The sequence below is a fragment of the Eumetopias jubatus genome, unplaced genomic scaffold (genome assembly GCF_037043125.1).
Source record: "Eumetopias jubatus isolate StellerSeaLion01/CBP00866 unplaced genomic scaffold, mEumJub1_p1.0 scaffold_7, whole genome shotgun sequence".
Classification (NCBI taxonomy): domain Eukaryota; kingdom Metazoa; phylum Chordata; class Mammalia; order Carnivora; family Otariidae; genus Eumetopias; species Eumetopias jubatus.
In genome coordinates this window covers 53,191,137-53,216,136 of record NW_028274813.1, presented here as the reverse complement: position 1 = coordinate 53,216,136, position 25,000 = coordinate 53,191,137, and the positions used below count along the sequence as shown (strand labels likewise).

The 25,000-nt window shown below is 40.4% G+C and overlaps 1 pseudogene; it reads left to right on the top strand.

Annotated features, from left to right (window-relative positions):
• The first annotated feature begins 22,516 nt into the window (after positions 1–22,516).
• On the top strand, positions 22,517–24,150 carry LOC114204552 (serine/threonine-protein phosphatase 2A 56 kDa regulatory subunit gamma isoform pseudogene; annotated as a pseudogene).
• Positions 24,151–25,000: the final 850 nt, after the last annotated feature.

Below are 25,000 nucleotides of genomic sequence, written 5' to 3'. Positions count from 1 at the left end.
CTGACTAAGGCAAAAGAGGAAGGCAACTCACCCTCAAGCTATGACTGAGAAAGGAATACTAGGCTTCTCCAAAATTTTAAATGAGACTTGTGAGCAAGTTGGCAGAATAGGAGGCCGCCACCTCCATTCATATCCACCCTCAGCAACAGTAATTTGGTAATCATCCATGGTAAAAAGTGCCTTTGGGATCCAGGTAAAAAACTGAAACCTAGGGGCGCCTGGGTGGCTCAGTTGGTTAAGCATTGAGGGTTCAACTCTTAGTTTCAGCTCAGGGCATGGTCTCGGGGTTATGGGATCAAGCCCTGCACTCTGACAGGCTCCATGCTTAGCACGGAGTCTGCTTGAGATTCTATCCCTCCCCTTCCACCCCTCCCCTGCTTGCCTGCTCTCTCTCTCTCTCTCTCTCTCTCTCTCTCCAAAATAAATAAATAAAAATGAAATCTTTTTAAAAACATGTCCCAGTGTGGTCAGTGGAGATTTGCTTATGCTGGCTTCCATACCTAAAACAAAACAAAACAAAACAAAAAACTGTGAAACCTAATAGAGCCAAAGACCAAGGAGGGCCATTTTGAGAAGGCAGGCCTTGCTCCCAGGTTAGACTCACTGACCATAGTCCTGGCTACAGACTCAGAAATATCCCCAACACCTTGTGGACTCAGTTACAGCGCTGTTTGGCCTTGGCTGTGCCACAGTACCATCTACCCAATGGTCAAGGTCAAGAGTTATATCCATCTGTGTTCCCAGTAACAGGCCTGCCAATTTCAGTCTCAGCTGTGAAACCAGAAGCAGCCCATGACCTGGCTGTAGCTCCTCTTAGCTGGCAGTCCTACCCACCCAGGGGCTAGGGGGAGATGTGCTTGTCCTCTGACCTCAGATCCTCTGACCTCAGTCCAACTGCAGATCTGAAATGGCCCTGCATGGCCCCTCCCAACCACAGGCTGAGAACCATTTCTGCCAACCCAGGGACCTAATGGACGACGCACATCTTCATGCCCCCAGAGGTAGACCCACTGACCATGGTCTAACTGCAGATCTTGGAGAAGCCCCATAACCTAGCTCCACCCCTTTGCAACTTCATCAGAGAGCAGTCCTGCCCAATGAGGGACCCAGAAGGAGAAACACACCTGTCTGCCCCAAAGGCTGGCCTGCTGACCTCAGTCTGACTGTAGATCCTGAAATGTCCCTGTGACTCAGCTCCAACTGTGCCTAGCCATAGTTCAGAGGCAGTTCTGCCTGCACAGGGACTTAGTGGGAGGAAAAACTCCTCTGTGACCCACCTCTCAAAAGCAGGACCACTGACTTTGGTCCAACTGCAGAACATGAGGCGGCCCTGTGATCAAGATCTGCCCCATTCAGCCATGAACATCCAGTGGCAGATGTATTAGACATCAGGGAGTAATTAGAGAATTAGATCACAGAAATTTGTCAAATAATTTAAAAATTGTTAATATTGTACTCTCCAAAATAATCTAGCATTTTCCAAATGCTAGTAAGAAATTTAACAAATAAATTTCGTTTTAAAGTCTGACTTTTAGGAATGCTTAACCCATAGAAAATGCATATATCTAAAGTAACTGAATGTATATATCTAAAGTAACAGAAAAGATTCCCTTTAGGTTGCATTAAATTATGGATTATAAGTTATTAATGAAGTCCTCGTAGAAAAATTGAAGATTTAATGAAGATAATGGCAGAAGGAAATGAAGTAAGGTGAGACCAGGGAAAACAAACTTGAGTCACCTAAATTTGAGGTCTTAATTAAGGTGAAGTGAAGAATAGAAGTGAATCAAAATGTAAAAGAAAATTTAAAAAAAAAACAGAGAAAGGACATTTCTGTCTTGATTTTGAATGTGGTCTAAATGATTTGGAATATTCATGTCTCCTATCTCACATTTCTTTAATCTCATTTCAGGAGACATAAAACACCAAGTCATCTGCCCCAGTATACCATAATCTAGACTTTAGTTCCCAACTGATCTCCTTTCTACTCCTGACAATGGTCATATCACAAAATCCTATTTCATCTACAGGAGGAGGATTTAAGTTGTATCATGCTGTCTTCAGAAACTGCAGAGCATTTGTAGGCTCAACTAATATAGGAAAACTAAGTCGAAATTCAAGGTTATATAAAGAACAGGTGGGTGCTCTGGAGAAAGATACTGATCCGTTAATAACTGAGAACAGAACAGTGCAGGTAAAATAGAAATCCCAGATCAAAAAAAAAAAAAAAAAAGAGCTACTTTTTAAATATCAGAAAGCCACATTTGTGTTTGTTTATATGTGATCTATTTCGTATATAGGTCTTACTTATTTTGCACTGATGGATATTTCAGGAATTTATTTATTCCACACAATTATGGATCCACATGGGCTTTATAGACACTGTACAGAAATGAATATCAAACTGTTGCTTCAGTGGCTCAGTAGCTTTGCTACTGAGAAACCAGAAATAACCACAAACAACTCTGCTTAGCTGGAGCAAATATTCTAAGCTCTGACATCCCCAAAGTGACTTGGGAGAACGGAAATCAGTCTTTCCAGTTTACAAGATCCAAGGGCTACTAAGGGATCCTATTACATTTTAGTCTGGAGAAAGAAAGCACAGAGCCCATTGCTCAGGGATAGAAGTTAGAGAGTAATTAAGGTACTCTGTCAGACCCTAGCAAGGAAACACTGGTAGGACCTTAAGGATTAAAGCCAAATCCTACTGAGACACAAAAAGAGTGTTAAATTTTGAGTGAGGTTTCAGCCACTAGGATGCACAACCTATGCTGCTGGCACTATTGCAGAACCAAGCAGAAGGTGAGAGTCTGGTTTAGGGAGGGAATGAGAGGGGTAGGAGTGTGTACAGAAAAGCACTGGGATGTCACCAGGTAAGTCACCGCCTGCATCAAGGAGAGAGTAACTACTACTGATTAAATGTTTATGACTGTATTTGTTGGGCATGCATTATCTCATTAAATCTTCATAATGAATGCTATGAAGAAGGCACTATTAACCATTGCCAAAGAAACCAAGCTCCCATCCTGTTTGGATTGGAAGTACTGGTTGTGGTGGTGGTGGTGGTTTGCTTGCAGGCCCTCAAGCACCTGGGTGTCCACTGAGCCACAGTCCGAACCTAACCCTTGCCAACAACATGTTCTTCTTCTTCCATCTGGGTTCTTCCATCAATCTATGTAGATCACCTTCAGGTGGGCCAAACTTACCCGGCAGATCAGGGAAATCGGAGCTGGAGCCCATACTATTTACACAGGGAAACACGAAGCTGGTGAGTTCCTTTACCACTTAAAGAAAGAACTTCCATTTCCTGCATGAAATCTATTATGTAAGTTAAATGAAAATATAATGTTTCCAGGTGCTTGTCCCTGCAAGTTATGTTCCAGAGAAATTAAACATGAATTTTTAAATGTCTTAAGAACCTATCTTCTTTCTCCACATCCTTGCAACATCTGTCGTTTCCTGACTTGTTAATTTTAGCCATTCTGACTGGTGTGAGGTGGTGTCTCATTGTGGCTTTGATTTGTATTTCCCTGATGACGAGTGATGCTGAGCACTTTTGCATGTGTCTGTTGGCCATTTGGATGTCTTCTTTGCAGAAATGTCTGTTCATGTCTTCTGCCCATTTCTTGATTGGATTATTTGTTCTTTGGGTGTTGAGTTGGATAAGTTCTTTATAGATTTTGGATACTAGCCCTTTATCTGATATGTCATTTACAAATATCTTCTCCCATTCTCTTGGTTGTCTTTTGATTTTATTGACTGTTTCCTTTGCTGTGCAAAAGCTTTTTATCTTAATGAAGTCCCAATAGTTCATTTTTGCCCTTGCTTCCCTTGCCTTTGGCAATATGTCTAGGAAGAAGTTGTTGCGGCTGAAATCGAAGAGGTTGCTGCCTGTGTCCTCCTCAAGGATTTTGATGGATTCCTGTCTCACATTTAGTCTTTCATCCATTTTGAGGACGCAGAGAAAAGAGAACCCTCCTACACTGTTGGTGGGAATGCAAGCTGGTGCAGCCACTCTGAAAAACAGTATGGAGGTTCTTCAAAAAGTTGAAAATAGAGCTACCCTATGACCCAGCAATTGCACTACTGGGTATTTACCCCAAAGATACAAATGTAGGGATCCAAAGGGGCCTGTGCATCCCAATGTTTACAGCAGCAATGTCCATAATAGCCAAACTATGCAAAGAGCCTAGATGTCCATCAACAGATGAATGGATAAAGAAGATGTGGAATATATATACAATGGAATGTTATGCAGCCATCAAAAAATGAAATCTTGCCATTTGCAACGACTTGGATGGAACTAGAGGGTATTATGCTAAGTGAAATAAGTCAATCAGAGAAAGGCAATTATCATATGATCTCACTGATATAAGGAATTTGAGAAATAAGATAGAGAATCATAGGGGAAGGGAGGGAAAAATGAAACAAGATGAAACCAGAGAGGGAGACAAATCATAAGAGACTCTTAATCTCAGGAAACAAACTGAGGGTTGCTGGAGTGGAGGTGGGTGGGAGGGTTGGGGTGGCTGGGTGATGGACATTGGGGAGGGTATGTGCTATGGTGAGTGCTGTGAATTGTGTAAGACTGATGAATCACAGACCTGTACCCCAGATATAAATAATACATTATACGTTAATAAAAAAAAGAACCTATCTTCTTAAGAAGAAAGCTTCCTTGTTCTTCTCAATGTTAAACAAGAGACAGAGTCTATCTACATTTGAATTTAAGTAGGGCCTTTGCCCATTTGTCTGCACTCACAGAACAGTCTTTGTTGACGTGTACCTTTGGCCACAAAATATCTCACCAGCACATTATTTCCTTCTAAACCTTATCCGTTACCAGTTTTGTGAAATGCACCTTCTTTTCTTTTTAACCAAGGCTGAATCAAGTTTTCTGTCTCATAAATCCTATTTCCTCACCACTTTACATGTCAGAAAACTGAAGCTCAGGGAGGGTGACTATACTGAGGTTCACACACATCTGAATCAGCAAGTCAGACCTTGAACCCAGGCCCACTGACTCCCAATGCCCTGTCTGTTTGGACTTGCTACATTATTCTGCCTCTCTCAAGTGCTGAGCGAACCACTGAGGCAATGTAAAGGTCAATATGAGCAACAAGTGCCAAGGAGTCAGCAGTCTATATTTCTATGTGGAAGCTAGCTTTTTAGAATCAAAGTTTTGGAAAACAAATATGTTAAACAAGATCTTACTCTCTCTGAGCCTATTTCTATACCTAGAAGGTGCATTAGAAATTTAAGCAACTATGCAAAAATGCCAAAAATATGAGAAAGCTATGTTTTATCTGAGTAAAGCAAATTCCTTAATATAGTCAGGACACCTCTGGCACCAGGCTACGAGAAATGAACAAAGGATGGCTCTTGGTGTCCACTAGAGGCAGCAGTGTGTAGTGGTTGTGAAAGCAAACTACATGAAGGAGAATCCCTTGTCCACCTCTCTTTCTACAAGTGTGACCCTGGGCAAATTACCTAATCTCTCTCTGCCCCAATTTCCTCACTTATGAAATAAGAATAATAATAGTATCTATCTCACAGGCTTATTGTCAGGATAAAATAGGTTAATATATATAATGTGCTAATAAGCATGCTTATTATTTCACACTCAGTAAGTTACTCTTACCATCAACAGCCATCAACAGGTGAAACTGAGTTGAGAGATATATCCACTAGCCACCATCTGCTCTTATCATCTTAGACTGGCAGGTATGTGACACTGTCTGGCATATGGAATGATCAAAAACAACAAAAATAAGCTGGTTTCAAAAACACACAAGTTACTTTTGCATGTGGGATAAGTATAGAAAGGCTGCTGGCCAACACTGGGTGTCTTTACTCAAAGTCTGGCTGACCTGACAGGTGATCTACCTTTCTTGATGGAACAACCCAGCTAATTCCTAAGAGAATGTGTTGCTGGCAAAATTGGTCCAAGGAAGCTGCAGTGGGGCTACTGAGAGCCAGGCAGTCTTGCTCAGGATTTGCTTAGTTCTTTGCATACTTGTTATTTTGCCTACTGAGCATTTTTCTGTTCTTCAGGGTACCTTACCCTGCAGATTTCTCTAAATTTCTCTAGAGAATCATCCCTTACTGACCCTGTCTGGTTCCAGGGGTGACCCAACCTCAAGAAGGAGCCATGCAACCCCTGCGCCCTCTCCTTTGCCTCAAGGTTAGGCATATAACCCATGCTATTCCAGTCAGAGTGAATGCCAATACTTGAGGGGAGTTCCCAGAAAAATAAAAAAAACTGCTTTCACATCTACTGTATTTTAACCTAGGAAGATGTGGGTTAGGATCGCTGGGTGACTTTTTTTTTTCTTCTTCTAGAAACTGAGACTAAAGACAACAGAAAAAGAGATAAGAAGTAAAGAGAGGGATGAAGTCCTGGTGGCATTGTTTGAGCCCCTGAATAAGCTACACTTAAAATGAGACCATCTTCTGGATTTTCAAGTTATTTGAGCCAAAAAATTCTCCTAATTTTTTAAGCCCGCTAGTATTGTTTTTCTGTCACATTTAACAAAAAGAATCCTGGTAGTTGAAGGCATCATTTCTGTAGCTGATGAAAACTAGAAGAGTCCAATCTAGCAGATTCACAGAGCATGCTCAATGGCACTCTTCAATGTCTTTGATCTTTGTGTGTTCTTACTCATGTTTGTAACTAGCCCATATCTAATTAATGGAGGATAGTCAGAAGAAAGGCAGTGAGGGGCAGGAGGGCCCCCATTGTAAAAGGAAACTACCCTTAAAAGGAAAAAGACCCCATCCTGTTATTCTAGGCTTTATTCAGTGCCCCAGCTTTACATCTTCCTACTGGGAGGACTTAAAACTTGTATGTGACAGAAAGGAAGGGAATGGCCTTGGGTGTCCAAACCCAGGCCCCAGGGGCCAGCTCAACAGCCAATGGAATATTTAAGCAAAGAGCCTGATCTGGTGTCCAGCAGAGAGCCAACATGCCTTAGGGCAGTGGTGGCCACCACCCTCTTCATCTCTGAGACTGCTACGAAACACCACTCTGAAAGGAGCCCTCCACAGGGTTAATCCGATTAAAACATCCCGCCAACAATCTCATAAAAAATCCCTCGACTTAGAAACTCTGAGGGCAGCCCTCTTGGGTCCACTCCATCTTCGGGAGCTTTGTACTATTGCTCAATAAACTTTGCTTTGCTGCCCACCACTCTTCGTCTGGTCTACCTCTTCATTCTTCGAACTGGCATGACCAAGAACTGCAGGCACTAAAGGAAAAGAAATCCTGAAACATAATTTTGATAGCGTTTGATACTTACCTAAATATCCCAAAATAATCTTTTAAGTATGTCTTACAAGGCTCACAGCTCAAAATTGTTATTTTATGACAAGTTTTACCAAAAAACAAAACAAAACAAAACATAATTATCTATTCTAGAATACTAATCAGGTTGAAAATAAACACAAAAATTTAGTGGCCAAAAATGAAATAGTGAAAGATCTTTATGACTCTTCTTTAAGCTCCAACATATTTTGATTATCAAACTAACGTGTCTAGTTTTAAGATATGTCACTATGCTAAGCTGTAGAAGGCATACTATAGCACAGACACTGTAGTAATATGGGTGCAATCAGGAAAGAAACCACACAGTGGGCTAAATAGGAGATGGTTAATATAAAGAATTATTAAATACAATAAAAGTAAGTATAAAATACAGGGAACATCAATATGGCTCCCTTATGACTAAGGGAGAGCATTCAAAGAAGAACAAATTTAGAGGCAATCAGACTATTGGAGGTGTGGTTTGGCTATTGTATAGCATAGAATTTCACTGGTTCAGTCAGTCCTGAGCTGGTCTAGAGTTGATGCTTAAGAAATAGGCAACTCCACAGTACAGGTGGGAGAGTAGATGAACAGCAACCAGTGACATGAGTGTGCAGTGGGGGTCTGGGTACTGCTGGGTGCAAGAGGCCTTCAGAGCATAGGAGCACACTGTAGCGCTGGCTACTACACCAAAATAGCTATGGGAAGGTAATAGCCAGGCCAAGGCTGCAAGACCTTGGAAGAACTATGTTGGGCCTGTGGCTATGGCAGGAGCCACCCAATGCCCTGACAACCATACTACCAATCTGTAGTTTCACACAAGAGACTGCAAGAGAGCTTCTTCCTCCTGCAATATCCATACAGTGTCCTCTACTGGAAGAACTCAACATGGTATTCACTTAACAGGAGAAATACGTGGGGGCACAGGTGGCTCAGTTGGTTAAGTGTCTGGCTCTTGATTTCAGCTCAGATCATGATCTCAGGGTCATGAGATCAGCCCCACATGGAGCTCCATGCTGAGCGCGGAGCCTGCTTGGGATTCTCTCCCTCTCCCTCAACCCCTCCTCCCTGTTCACGTTCCTTCAGAAACTAACATTTATTGAGTACCTACTATTCATCCAGAAAAGATTTTAAAAAAATACAATCCATGTCTCCAATATGTTGAGGTTTGCATAATTTGGGTTTCTGTGAATTTCAGTGCAGTTAGGGTATTCCCTATAACATTATTTCCATATTCTTGAACACTGATAGGCTTTCATTAAAGGGTGAAAACTTCAGGAACAACACATAACCCAAGTCTATGTGATTTATGCTTGCCGCCCACAATCTTGACATGCCCATAGGAATATGTTATAGTCATAAAACTATTGCATTTGATACAGAATAAAGGGCATGTAAGGCTTTCAGCTGGCCTCAGACTTTTATGATCCTGAAATTTCTAATTCAATGCAATTAAAAAGAATCAATATACAACCTTGCCCAAGATAGGAAGCAGTCCTAAATTTGACAAAACCTAAAAAAGGCAATTGGAATTTATTGGAATCATTCTGGAATTTAGACAGGAGATATGAGCTGGAGAATATCAGTTTGAAAGTCAGTGTGTTAGCTTCTGTTGAAGTCATGGGACTGCACAGAAAGAAACTTAAGGAAAGAACAAATGATTGTCTTAGGTTCAGTTCCTTAGAAATAATCCAAGGTGGGAATTTTTTGTTCAAATTACTTACGAATTTATTCAGAAGGAGAGTGGGAGAAGCAGGATAGTGCAGGGGGGAAGCTAAGCAAGGGTATGGTCTCAGATACAGCCTGGTTTCAGACTGATCTCGTAGGGAAGCCCGAAACAGCACTGTACCAGAGTTGGCCTCACCTTGAGGCAAAGAGGCTAGCTTTTTATATCCCTTCTCTCATTAGAGAGTTATTAGCTGCAGACTACCTTGGGAAGGGAGTTGAGCCTGACTTCCAGGAGTAGTGGCTCTTTATTTAGGCAAGTGTTCAGAGAAGGGGGTCAGTGTGAGCTATTAATAACAAACACTGAGAGCAGTTGAGGAGTTGGGTGCCTTGGCAGGTAAAAGGGATCTGAGTGGGCACAGTTCAGTATCAAGGAATGAACCCTGGAGAATCAGAATAGAGGAAGACCTTTGAGGGAGAATAAGGAGAAGTTTAAGAAAAATGAAAACAATCAAAAAAGAATGGTAACGGTAGCAGCCATAGTAGGTGCATCTCAATATTATAACCAAAACCACACTACTGAAAATTTGGCAGAGTGGAGCAGTTAGAAATAATCCTCTGTAGATAGCTCATTGTCAGGCCCTCAGATCATTACTCTAAATAGAATATATATATATATATTAAGATTACACATATCTTGTATTGTTTTCTTTTGTTTTCTAAAATGATCTGTATAAACTAAAGCAAAAATAAAATGTACACCAGGCACAAGGACAGCCGCTATCATCTTGTTCTTGGCAGGATGCCAATCTCAGAGAGCATGGCCTGATAATCAAGCAATCTATCTGGAATGCAACAATCACATGGAGGGGGACTTGGCAGTGGCTTCTAGGTCTACTGGCTTCCTTACCTGCTATCACTGTAAGGCTTTGTGTAGGTTAAAAAAAAAAGTCTTACATTTACAAATGAGATGCTAACCTACACTCTAATAAAATAAAATGGAAAGAATAATGCACAATTAAATAAGAAAGTACTATGCAACAATATCCCAGTGACTTGTGATTATCCCACCCTGATGGAGGGGAAGCAAACCGTAAGTAGTTTTGTTTAGATTATGTTGCTTTATTATATGAAGTAAATAAAAATTTGTACTGGCTGAAAATTAAAACCTTTGATTCCTAATTTTATTAAACATTGCTTCCTTACTAAGTTTAAACCAACTGAGCCCGTATTAATTAACCCCTGATTGCTTAAGCAAGTCTTAGGACTTATATACATGGTTCATGATATATAGTCAGAATACACTGTTATCCTTCATTTCCCATCACCCTTTAAATACATTTAATGGGGCTACTGTATCCTCTGCCTTTGGCTCTAAATTCAAATCACTAGATTGTTTTTCCTGGCATTTGTGGAGTGCACAGTCCTAAGCTACCTTCACACTCTCTTGGCATAACAGATGTTTACAGCTGTTTTACAGATGTTTGCCTTTCTCTGATGAGGCAAATTTGTGGATTCTTCAGAGATGTCCAGCTGGAGAGTGGACTCTCAGATGTAGTTCCTTGATCTAGCAAATCCATTCTCTTTTAGGGTTTATTATGCCCTTCCTAGTCTCTACTACTCTGGCAGTCACTTCTAACTTTTCTTAAGTACTTTCCAGGCTGTCATACTAGGCAACATTAGGAAGACCACCCCCCCACCCCATTCCAGCTCCCTTGATCCTATTGTCCACTCTGGTCTGGAATAACACTTCCTCAGTCTTGGCCTCCACAACCTCCAGAACTATAGTGTAAGCCCAATGTCCCCTTTGGTTCGTTAACCAGTAGATATCCAATCAAGCTTTCTGAGTAATCTCCTTGAATACCTCCCTTCTTAGCATAAGGTGAAAGGGGACATGCCCCATGGAAAGAGAAATCCTCATAGATTTTTTCATTCCACTTTAAACTTCCTACAGCATCATCTGTTTCATGACTCACTTTAGTAACTTCCAGATATAGTACTGTCTCAGTTAAAACCTCCAATTTAATATCATTTTACATTAAAAAAAAAGCCAATGGGACATAAGCCCCATGTCTTATGTAAAAGCTTTGAGGAAATACAATAGTGAGAACACTAGGATTTTAATAAATGAAAGGAAGGGAGAGAATGGGCAAAGCCCAGGGATGAACCCTGGTTCCAGGGAACGGTCACATGGTCCTAAGGAGATCCCTGTAGTTCTAGCAACCCCATTCATGTGGGAGAAGTCTTGGAATTCTTGAGTAACCTGCCTCAGAGCCTTGTGTGGGCAATTAAGGGCTATAGGGACCTGGCCCCCTAACTGGAAGGTCTACTTCTAAATCCTTGTCTATATCCGCCATAAAGAGGCCTCTTTTTTTTTTTTTTTCCAAAAACTATTTGTATTTAGTGTTGAATTCAATTGGACATTGAGAGTGGGTTGGGAAGACTGACTCAGGTCATCTAAAACAACTTTTTAAAGCCTCATTAAACTTAATATTTAAGGAGAATCACTTTCTCACTTGAAGTGTTCAGGTAATCACTTTAATTTTCTGTGTGCCTCTACTAGTATGGAACTATCCTGAGCCAACTAGCAAGAAAGAAGTCTGGGATAGAAATACATCTAATCTTCATAAGATTTGGATAATTAGCTTACAGGATAGAGCCAGTATACTTCCCAAAATTAACTAATTTCTTCATTCAACCACAACTCATAAGACTTTATGATGTGCATTTTCTTGTTTTTAAAACTCTAACAATATACTCAAAGCTGCACAGTTTATAAACCAAGAGGCTGAGCTAATGTCTTAAGTTTTTTTCTATAGTGGAAAAGACTATCCTGAGACCCATAAGGATATGAAATTTTTCTTCCAAAGTAATAATTTTATAATATTACACTAGAGCTAAAATATAACATTCATACATATCATATTACACCAAACTCCATATATGCTTGAAAAGTTTTTCATATTCATCTAGAATAGTTATGAAACCAATAGAATCACTTTGCATAAAAATTCAGTCCTCAGTAGTCTTTCTTTAGCTAATCATCACCTTGAAAGAATTAAAGAGAGGAAAAATATAATCATGCAATCTAATGCAAGAGATTATACAGTTTATCAAAGATGCCCTTTTTATTTATTAACAGACTTATGGAGAAATTCGTTGGCTATATCTTCATCAGCTGGCTGGACCCTGAACTTTTATTTATTTTTTTTTGAAAGATTTTTTTAAAATTTTTTTTAAGATTTTATTTATTTATTTGAGAGAGAGAATGAGATAGAGAGAGAGCATGAGAGGGGGGAGGGTCCGAGGGAGAAGCAGACTCCCCGTTGAGCAGGGAGCCCGATGCGGGACTCGATCCCAGGACTCCAGGATCATGGCCTGAGCTGAAGGCAGTCGCTTAACCGACTGAGCCACTCAGGCGCCCTGGACCCTGAACTTTTAAAATGTGATTAATTTCAACCACTTTAAAGTTTCAGATAAAAAACAATCTAATTTTTAGGTTCACATATAAGTTATCAAGAAGCTGTTGTTGGGGCGCCTGGGTGGCTCAGTCCTTTAGCATCTGCCTTTGGCTCAGGTCTGATCCTGGGGTCCGGGGATCAAGCCCTGCATTGGGCTCCCTGCTCAGAGGGAAGCCTGCTTCTCCCTTTCCCACTCCCCCTGCTTGTGTTCCTTCTGTCCCTGTCTCTCTCTCTGTCAAATAAATAAATAGAATCTTTAAAAAAAAAGAAGAAGAAGAAGAAGAAGAAGAAGAAGAAGAAGAAGAAGAAGCAGAAGCAGAAGCTGTTGTTAGGAAAACTATACTCCATTTTAACCTGTGACATCTTGAAGAAGTTGATAGAAGAATCGAAATACACACACAGAGATAATAGAGAGAGAGATGACGGATAGATCTAATGGGAAGAAATGCAAGGGCAGGTGGGAAGAGAGAAAAGGAGATAAAGGGAGAAAAAGAGATGAAATTATTTTTTAATAAAGCTGCTAAGGTTAAGTCTACATAAGGACAATTTTAATTTTTACATTAAATTGATCGGTTTAGTAACATATGGTTATGTTTAGTAGCATACAGACATACTGCCTTTGGCTACTTCAGAACAGGATGTAGTCCTTCGGGATCTATCTCCTTTTAATTCTCCCTCCATGTCTATCTCCCACCCCATCACCAGCTTCCCTCTCTTTCCTTAGCTTTCTTCTCCTTTTGTGATTTCTTTCACTCTTTCCAATGTTTTCTTCCTGGTGACTTTATCAATTTACTCTTTTATTATATTGTGTTCCTACACCAACCTCCAGCACAGATAGTCACTTTTATAGTGTGATTAACTGGACTTCTGTCAATATAATGGCTGCCGCCTTCCCTCTGACTAACATTTTAGAGCTTTTTTCTTTTAGGTTAAGCATTGCCTTATCCATCAACTTCTCTTTTAAAATCTATATGCTTCTGGAAGGGAAATATACACTTCTGGAAGATCAAGCCACTACCAGCTGGAAACCCTTTCTCCCTGACAGTCAGGAACCAGCAATCATAGCTTTGGGCATCTAACAGACATAAAAGGGAAGGCATCTTGACCTACTCTAAAATTTGGAGATTTCTCACAATACATACACAATATAAATTAAGGAATTGATTTTTCCATCTTCAATTAATTGTTTTGGACACACTTTTGATTGCTAGGAACAGCAAAGTTCAGCACGAAAGCAATTCCTTAGATTCTTTTTAAGACTTGTAGACTCATACACATTCAAGAAATAATCTGAAAAGAAGAGCAATCTCTCCTTTAATGGAATTTAACAATGAATTTATCAATCTCTTGAAAAAATAGCCTTAATACACACACATACACACACACACACAGAGAGACACACACACACACACCACACGGTTAAGGACTTTAGGAGACATATACCTCTGTATCTCTACTCCTTTCTTGCCTAAAAATGCTCCACAACCTACCTTAATAAAAGACAAATCTAGCATTGCATTAGGCAATGACCATTGCTGGGAAATTTTTCTAAGTATCTACTAAAACGTCATGTTAATGGCTTAATTTTTTTCCTTTTATTTTATGCATTGGAAGATGAATAGATAATCATGATCCTTTACTTAACACTTTTCCATAATCTCTACTTCAATAGAGGCTATCCCCATATCTGTTTTCTCTTTTATAATTTATACAACCCTTTAGCAGAAGTCTTACTAAGAATTTTTATTGCTTCTCCTTCCTTACAACCACTCACAACTAGAATCATTATTAAAGCTCATTTTCATATACTGCTTATATTTTCAGGGAAACTTTTCTAGCATTTAGAAAAATATTTTTAATACTTGGCCCTTAAGAAACAGCATTTTTCAATATAACTAGAAACAGAAAATGATTAAAGTTTAAATTCATTAGGCACTCAATAAATGTTTATTGAATTTAGCTGAAGTGTCATGAATTTTTCTATTTTTTATCTTCATTATGATTTATTTTCTATTTTCACTCATTATGAGAAAACATTTCCATATTCCAATAGAGTAGTTAGATTTAATTTTTTCCTCCCTCGGATAATTCTTTATTCTCTGTTATTATGTGTAATATTTCAAACTAAAGTGTTCTTACTCTAAGTCTGTCTCCATGTGTCTTTTTCTTGCAACAAATAAATGAATTAAACTTCTCCTCTTAATAGTAATTCTTACCACCTACTTGACTTATAGGGACATTGTGAAGATTGATGAGGCCATGAACAAAGCACTTAAAATTCCTTGTTTCCGTTTAAAAAGACAAAAAAAAAAGACTGTATAATGGAAGATAGTAGCATTGTACTTGTTTTTCTGTTTTTCTAAACATCCAACAATAATTCCTTAAAGGATCCTTTTCTCCCTTTTGCCCTTACAATAAAAATTATGAGTAAACATGAACTTCATAGAACATGGATCCCTGTTAGTAGGAGCTCAGTCATTTCTATTTGTTACAGAGGATGGGTTCACCATTGTCCATTCAAATAATAACTAAATGGGGCATGACCAGACCAAATGATTTCAAATTCAGGTATAGCAGTTTAATAGTGTATCTCAGCAGTTGGCCATTTCATAGCTAGACCATCAACCAGTAGAGGAAATGCTGTCTCCTAAAATCAAGGACTAGAAAGCTCTCTTGCTAGGAAATTAGAGATTTTCAGGCATATTCTTTACTTTCCTCTATGCTGATTCTCACTTTGTACTATTATTCATTAATCAGTTCCAATGTCTATTTCTCTTGTCATTTTGCATGTGTGGTATAATAAGACTAAACCTGACATCAGGAAACCTAGGTTCAAACCCTTCTCCACCACTTACCAATTGAGTAACCTGGATCAAATGTCTCTAAATCTAAATTGTCTCATATGGGATCGGAAAATAATATTCTCCCTCGCTACTCAAAGTTTTTGAGAGGATGGAATTAGAAAATGTAAGTCAAGACAGAATACATTTCAAATTGCTTTGTCTGTATAAGATACTATGATGCCAGCCTATCTAGCTTTATTGACACTTTATCCCACAATTCTATGAGTCCCAAATTCAATTATATCAGAATTCTCACATAAGAAACAAGTGGAGGAAAAAGTCACTGGCAAATTGAACAGGGTCTTCCTATTTAACAGCCTTGATCTACATGTAGATTTAGACACTGTGATGTTACAAGGAGCTTAAAACACCACTCAATATTTTACATATTCCTTCCAATACACCAACAAGCAGTCTTGTCTCTGCTGACCTCCCCCTCGCCAGCCCTAGTCTTTCCACCTGAAATGGCTTTCCTTTAGCCATGCCTAGTGAAATCCTACTAATCCTTCAAAACCAACTTAAAAGTCACTTCTTCCATTATATATTCCTCAATTTTTCAAATTAAAAGTAAATTTTTGAAATTTCTTTTTGTTCTTGTAGCACCTCTGTTTATATTAAATGTACCCCAGTCTCCTCCCCAAGACTATGACCAAACTGGGTTGGAGGAAGGAATTATTTCTAATTCATTGCTGTATCTTAGTGCCAAATAGAGGCACTGGAACATGAAATTTACTGAATAACTCTGTTACCCTTAGTCATCTGTCTCACACAAGTTAGTCTTTTGTTTTTACCATACCTGCTACATAAGACTCTGTAAGGATATAATTTTCCACTACCAGTGAATCCAATTTAAATGCTTCAGTCCCTACTCAAAAGTCTTCATTGTTATCCGTTGCTCCCTCTCATCTTTCTTAACTCCTTATATATGACTTACCCCAGTGTTCCTCCTTCTTATCATCCTGGAGGATATTTTAAATTCCAATCTCTATTTTCCCATATCTTTTGCATCTCATGAAATATCTTTCTTTATCAATCATTTCAGAATCTAGCTTAAAAGTTTGTTTCTTTAAGAAGCCTTATCTGATTAACTCTTACATATAGTTCTTTATAAACCCTAAGCTTTAAGACACCAGGCCAGTATCCTTATGAAATGAAGAAGAATGTATGACTCCATACTAGAACTGCATTAGGATATACTGCCTAAAAGCAAAACTACCTTAAGACAATTTATCCATACCCTTCAGGCTTAGTTTGTAAAGTACAAAACTAACTGTGCAGACTTATTTTTTAACAGTATATATACACAAACATTTTTCATCCTTACATTTTGTGTGTGTGAATAGTATTTCTTAAAGTACAGATTTTTGCACTATGCCAAGGTTTACAATATGAAAACAAAATGTACAAGCAATTCCTGGTTATTTATCATAATGTCTTTCTGGAAATCATTTTGTAAATTAGATTGCCATAATGTGAATCAAAATTGCTCTTTGAAAGACTAGTGCACCAGTAATGAACTCTGACAAAGAACTCAGAATCAAATTACTCATAGATGTGACTAATAATATTTTAAGACATATTAAAAAGTACAAGGTTATTTAATAATTCAAAAAAAGTTTTAATTTTAACAATTGTATAACTCATTTTCTATAAAATTTTTTAAAAGACCTAGATCATACACTAATTTTCAAGGGTTCTGAGAGGACATGGAAATATTTTTTAATCAAATCTACCAAGCTGGCTATCATAAACAGTTAAACAGTTATTTTCCTAAAAATTTGTGGGGTACACCCCTCCATCCTGGGATGATGACTAAGCCTTGGGTTTGGCCACACACTTCCCTTATACTGAGTGGCCAAAGGCCCTTGATTTGGGCTCTGATCTATGACCTACAATCTATAGATGATAAAACTGAAAAACAAATATGCAAAGCCCAATATTGCAGGTAAATAGGAAAGAGCACAAGCTTTGGAATAAGTCCATTTGGTTACACATTCCACCTTGTAGTTGTGCAAATAGGTTAGCTATTTAAACTCTAAACTTCAACTTCCATAGCTGTAAATTAAGGACAATTATACTTAATAACAACTAAGTGGTTGCTCAAAATCAAGTGAAATAAAGTACATGATGTGCTCAGTAGGTACCAAGTATATAGGAAATACCAATAAACATTTACCATCATTATATCATTATCATCATTATTGTACAGAGCACATTCATCCACTTACATGTAGTAAATAACCTAACACATGCTGTCGATCCCTACCTCACACCAAGGAACACAATTAAGTCCTCCCTTCAATGCTGGGGATATAATATAAAAAACCTAGACTGACCTCAACAAAGGGCCTTGTAAGCTGGCCAATAGCAGAAAGAATGCTGGCTCTCATAAATTCTGATAGACACGTGTCATATGAATAGATATATGGCCTAATGAGCAGTTAATTATTTCTGCATGGGAAAATTTCCAAACTACAATAATCTCACAGATGCTCTAAGATTTGGAACTTGGAGCCCTTGATCTTTCATAGTTGTTCAAGTGCTGGAGCCAAGGCAAAACTGAGTCCAGTTTTAGACATTTTTGACTTTGCCTATGGCTCACCCTACAGAATAGCTATCTCTTCAACAGTCTTACATTCCTTAATTTTAATAAAAGTATGAGAACTCTATACTCCACTAAGTAGATACTAAGACACAGGAATCTTTCCTTCATTACTAACATGGAATAACCCCACCTGAGGATTTTTTGCCAGAAGTTACCTGTACTACCTCTTCGCATTTTTTTCTAGAAAACATATTTTTATTAATAATATCTGAAGGTACAAATGGACAAAGAATAAATACTCCATCATTTCCTCCCCACACAGTTGTGAGTGACATCACAGGACCTAGTGCGCATTCGGAGTGGGTTTTCAAAGCTTGGGAAGAAGACAGAAGCAGCCAGCCTCCGGGCTTTGGGCCGCCTCAGCGGGTCACTTGGGGTGTCTGTGGGAAGTTTGGGCTCCCGGTCAGAGGGGATGGATGGTGGCCACACTGGAGGCCCAGAAGAGGTTTCTGGGCAGCTGCACAAGGAGCCCCGAGCTTAGCAGCGCACCCCAAGCCCTTCTAAGGCTAGAGTGACTGTGCTCCTCGCCCCCTGGGCCCACCGCGCCCACCGCGCTGCAGGGCCCGGGGGCATCCACCTGCCCACGCTGCCACGGTGCTCACCCGCGGCCAGCCCGCATCTCCTCAGCCAGCCAGGGGGCTCCTCTCCGCGCAAACCCGGCAAACCCCTGAAGACCTGCAGAGGAACCTTCCAGCACTCTGAGCCGGGGAGAAGAGAGAGCACTTCACTGGCCCCCACAGGCCTCAGCCCCAGTTCTGCACGGTGGCGGTTCACCTTCCCGCCAACTTACCAGGGGGGCCTCACGCAGGTCAAAGGGCAGAAGGAATGCGACCAGCAAGCTGAAACCGCAGCAGATCCACCAGCACCGCCAGCGCCACAGCGCCCTCTGGGAGGGAGTGCCGGCTACTCGCTGCTGGATGCCCTCCAGACCCAGGCCAGTGAACAGAGCCCCGCATCTCCTCACGTCACGATGGCCTTGCCAGCAGCAGAGACCGGTCTCAGACCCCACATAACATGTAACCAGAGTCCCGGGCAGGCAACGGTGGGGAAAACACTGGGAACGGACACGCACCATGGCTCCCGTGGCTGTGGGCTGTGACTGTGACCCTGAAGAGGGATGGTGGGGCGGCCCAGTCCCCCGGCCGGGGGCAGAAGCGACCCCGAGGCCACACGTGTGGTCAGAGAGACTAAGAGTCCTCACATGTAGGAGTCCAGGCCGCCTCAGTAGGCGACCCTCCGGTGCGTGGGCTGCTCGCACACTTCCTCCCTGTCCCCACAGAAGCAGTTGCACATCGTCTGGACGCCGAGCCCGAGGAGCTCTCTCTCCTTGAGGATCCGGAAAGAAAACGTGGAGACCGAGGTATCACTGAAACACCTGGCATGCGAGCGGATCCACTGGTCGATGATGGCCATGCTGCCGTCCCTGTAGAGCTCCATCTCCTCCCACGTGGGCTCGAACTCACCATCTCCAGCAACAGCTTCTTCAGCTCCTCGTGTTCCGTCCTGATGCGTCTGTGGCCACCAACACCTTGTCCAGCTGGTGGATCTTGCTGAGGCTGCAGATCCTCTTCACAGTCCCATCCAGACTGGGCACGTCCTCTCTGTGGCCCCAGATGAAATCTTTTCTCATTTCACCTTGATTTCAGGTGAACTGCGAGGAGCAAAAGGGCTTCTTCTGAAAGAGCAGCCAATTGACCTCCTCAGCACCCAGCTGGTTACCGATCTCTCCTTCCATACTAGAACGAACCTCTAAATGCTGGGCACCTAACCACCACTGCTTCCACTGAAATTCAAAAATATGATATTGACCACCAAGAGCTCTATTTAGAAATGGTAATTAATGTTTAAGAAATAGCCTGTAGTTCTCCTAAAGTTTATTTCAACACTAGAGACTGGCTTCCTGAACTTGATAAAAAGATACAACTTTATTAGAAAACTGAAAATGAAAGGTGAAAAGTGATGAAGTAGAAAAAGGTTACTTCTACGTATATATACCTATAAAAATATACACATATACCTAAAGGCATAGATACATAGTTATAATTTTAAAAAGCACAATGGAGGAAAGAATAGTAAATTCATGATATCTCTCATAATGTGTTTCCCAAGCTAACTTTTGAGTAAGCTTTAATGTCATGATTTTGGCCAAGACTATAATACATAAAACTTTTAAGATTTCACAACAGAGTCAGGTTTAGTGAGGATATTTGTGAAATAAAAATGTCAAGTAAAAAAGGAAAGCTTCTCAAAGATATTATAAATCTAACTATAAAAATTTTATTTTCAGTCATAAAACTCACTTATACATACTTACACAATGTTAACCATGGAATATAATCCATTAGAATCCAGTTATTTATAGCGGAACACACCAGAAAGGACCAGAAACTAAAACCAGTTACATTCCCTGAGATAGTTCTTAAAGTGTGTTCCGTAGACCACTTGGCTTTAGAATTACCTGGGAAGTCAGTTCAGAATGCAAATTCAAGGGACCCACTCAGACTTCTAGAATTAGAATTTCTGGAATTAGAGTCCTGGAATCTGATTTTTTTCCTAAGATGTCTTGATTCTAAGTGCGCTTAAGTTTGAGACTCACAGCAACAGGAGAAGGCAAGTGAAAAATAGTTTGAGCTATGCGTAGGGAAGTTCATTGTAACAGGCAATGAAGAGTATCCAAAGAACGTAGCAACAAGTTACTCAGTCCAAGCAGGCAGCTGGCAAGATGAGGTAGGTATCCTCCACAAGTCCATCAATGCAATTGGGTTTAAAGCATCACTAAATGTTAACTATGTTAATTGCCAACTTTTTTAACTCTATGGCTCATTTTTTGCATTTATAAAATAAGAATAATAATACTTTAAATCATAGAATGGTTATGAGGATGAAACAATTTAACACACATAAAGCACTCAGAGCAACAATCAACACACAAGAAGCTTTCAATATATATTAGGACTTATTGGTCACAAAGCAGTTCTCTTGAGATAAAAATCATTGCATCAACTTTGAAAATTATTACCCAGTTCTGTGAAACTATTCAAGTCATGAAAATAGAGTATTTTTTACACATGAAGTGACATGTGGGTATTATATATCCTATTCTTAAAAAGTTGTTAAATAAGAACAATTAATAACTTTTTCTCCCGAAAAGTCAATTCTGAAATTACTATTTTACCAAGTTTTGGCTCAGTTGCTAAACAAAATTTCTCATAAGACATCTCCATGAGATAGAATTTCCCCATGAAAATGTGATCACCAGTTGAATTAACCAAGCTCTGTTTCCACTGGATAGAACTTTCTGAAGTCAAGTCATTTTCCCAATTCTTCATCACAGTCACAGCTTAGAATTGTTTTTTAATATTCATTTCACAATCAGAAGCCTTCTGAAAAAGTCGTTGCCACAGGAATTCCGGTACTTTGTATTACTTACTTCTTCTGTGGAAAACACTAAAGTGACTTGAGGTAACATCACATAGAAATGAGTCAATCTAAAATTACTGAGTCCTTATCTATGAATACTGCACTGCTAGGAGTAAATAACATATCATTAGGCATATCCCTGGGCTGTTTCTAAGTAAAACTGTGAGATGAAGTTTAACCTTTACATCATCCGCTCCCTTTTGATATATTTCACTTCTGATGCCTTCTCCATCTGCCCTTCCTAACCTAGATACTATTTTTTGTTCTCACCTACCCACAAAGCTTACTGTTACAATTTTGCCCCACTGGAAATTATCTGTTCTATATCATATCATCTCATGACCCAGTGTTCCCAATAATGGATATAAATTGATGGGCAGCAGTTTTAGAGGAACTGTTGCAGTTACCCATATCTGAGATTTGGGGGGACTAATCCTTGTCCCCATAGTTGTCTAATACACCATGAAGAGTAATGGTAAAAAGTATAAGGGTGAAAAAGTTATTTAAGGGTAGGCAAATCCCTTAGCGACCATTCATGGCGTAATTGTTTCACACCTGCAAAACAAACCCTTAGAAAGAGCAATACACCAAGACCAAAGCTACCTTTAATAGACTAATTTTACCATGTAGACTTTCTCTTTCATTGGCTCCCACTCCCATTCAACTCAAGGTTTAGTAATAATTTTACCCTTCCTCTTGAATTTCACTCCTTCACTCTGAGTATATGAAAATGAAAGTCATCCAATCAAATTTCTCTCAGCTTGCTGCTTTCTAACCGGAAAAGCTACCTGTGCGGCTCCTAGCTATTCCTCCTTTCCTGAGTATCGAGGGAAAACAGTGTCTTCCTCTTTTTGAAGGTTGAGACCGATGCTTGGATTCTGAGTCCTATATATGTCCATCTAACTTGAAGCTTACTTTTTATCAATTACTCCCTCTCTCTTTTCATTGTCTTCAATTGGCTTTGCCCTTATGCTATGTTTAATCTTAAAAATTTCTGCCTTCGGCCGCCGCCGCGACTGCCGCAGCCCGTGGGAGCCTGGAAAAGGGGAAGTGCGAGCGAGCGAGCGACTCAGGCCCCGGGCGGCGGAGGCAGCGGCGGCGGCGGCGGCGGCGGCGGCCGGGGCGGCCCCGGGCGGGGGCGCTGCTGCCGCCGCCGCCGCCGCCGCCGCCGCCGCTGCTGCTGCTGCGGGGGGGCAGGCGGTGGCTGTCCGCACCAGCCATGCGGAATAAAAACAAGAAGGAGAAAGAATCACCAAAAGCAGGCAAAAGTGGAAAAAGTTCAAAAGAAGGACAAGACATAATAGAATCAGAGATTTCCAGCAGGAAAAACAGCCTACCTGCCACGCCGTCAACAGCGTCTAGCAAAATAAAAGTGCCAATCCCTCAGCCCATAGTGAAGAAAGAGAAGCGGCAAAATTCTCCCAGGTTTAATGCCAGCAATAACAGAGAACTTCAAAAACTACCCTCTTTAAAAGATGTTCCTCCTGCTGATCAAGAGAAGATTTTATCCAGAAGTTACGTCAGTGTTGTGTCCTCTTTGACTTTGTTTCTGATCCACTAAGTGACCTAAAGTGGAAGGAGGTAAAACGAGCTGCTTTAAGTGAAATGGTAGAATATATCACCCATAATCAGAATGGGATTACAGAGCCTGTTTACCCAGAAGTAGTCCATATGTTTGCAGTTAACATGTTTCGAACATTACCGCCTTCCTCCAATCCTACGGGAGCAGAATTTGACCCCGAGGAAGACGAGCCCACGTTAGAAGCAGCCTGACCTCATCTACAGCTTGTTTATGAATTTTTCTTAAGATTTTTAGAGTCTCCAGACTTCCAACCTAATATAGTGAAGAAATATATTGATCAGAAGTTTGTATTGCAGTTTTTAGAGTTCTTTGACAGTGAAGATCCTCGAGAGAGAGATTTTCTTAAAATTACCCTTCACAGAATCTATGGAAAATTCCTAGGCTGAAGAGCTTACATCAGAAAACAGATAAATAATATATTTTATAGGTTTATTTATGAAACAGAGCATCACAACGGCATAACAGAATTATGGGGAGTATAATTAATGGATTTGGGGAGTATAATTAATGGATTTGCCTTACCACTAAAAGAAGAGCACAGGATTTTCTTACTGAAGGTGTTGCTACCTTTGCACAAAGTGAAATCTCTGAGTGTCTACCATCCACAGCTGGTGTACTGTGTAGTCCAGTTTTTAGAAAAGGACAGCACCCTCACTGAGCCAGTGGTGATGGCGCTTCTCAAATACTGGCCAAAGACTCACAGTCCAAAAGAAGTCATGTTCTTAAATGAATTAGAAAAGATCTTAGACGTGATCGAACGGTCGGAATCTGTGAAGATCATGGAGCCGCTCTTCTGGCAGCTGGCCAAATGTGCGTCCAGCCCACACTTCCAGGTGGCGGAGCCAGCGCTGTATGACTGGAACAATGAGTACATCATGAGCCTGATCAGCGACAATGCAGCAAAGATCCTACCCATCATGTTTCCTTCTTTGTACTGCAACTCCAAGACCCACTGGAACAAGACAGTACACGGCTTGATCTACATCGCGCTGAAGCTCTTCATGGAAATGAACCAGAAACGGTTTGACGACTGCACCCAGCAGTTTAAAGCAGAGAAACTGAAAGAGAAGCTAAAAATGAAAGAATGAGAAGAAGCGTGGGTTAAAATAGAAAATCTAGCCAAAGCAAACCCCCAGGCACAGGAAGATCTGAAGAAGGACCGGCCTGTCGTGTGCCCCAAGTCCGAGCTGCCTCAGGACCTCCACACCAAGAACGCCTTGGAGGCTCACTGGGGAGCTAAGGAGCTGGTCTCCCAGGACGCCGGGCGCTAGCTCCCCCTCACCCCACCCTGGAGGACCGCGTCGGGCTGGGGATGCCTGTTCTTTCCTGGATTCTGTAGAAAATACATCCTTTTTGTGCCATACAAATCAAAAAAAAAAAATTTCTCCCTTAATCTTCATTCATCCCTACCTCCCTTCCCACAGCTTCCTTTGCTTTCTATCCAATTTTCTATTTCCCAACAGGGTCATACAATTTGCTTCTATCCTCCCATCTGGACATTTAAACTTTATTGGTGATGGCCACCACTGACTTCCACGTTGCCAAATCCAATGGACAAATTTGTAGCAGTTGACACTATTGATTAGCCTTTCCTTCTTAAAACATTGTCCTGTCTTGGCTTCTATAACACTATCCTAAATAAAAGAGATTTATTTTTAATCTATTTTACTGGATCTTTTCACTCTGCTCATACCTAAAGTGCTCTATATTGGACCCAGTTGTATTTTCACCTTACATTTCCTTTTTGTGTTCCGATCTATATCCATTAATTTATTGTTTACTCTTTTTTATTCTCATAAATTTAAATGTATAAAATTGAGTCCCAAATCAGAAACTCTAGTCTCAGATACTTCTGAACTCCACCACCAAACATCTATTATCTCACTGCAATGTCCACCTTGATGTCTTTTTTCCCTGTGGGACATATAGTGATTTAAAGAAAAAAATGCTATCTATGTAATCAAACATGCCAGAAATCTGGGAATCATTTTTGAAACCTCATACTTCCTCACTTCCCATATCCCATCAGAGCACTAGGTCCTGTCAGTCTACATCCCAAAGCCATCTATAACCTATCAACTTACTTTCATCCCCATACGCTATCACTGCCTTAGTACAGAT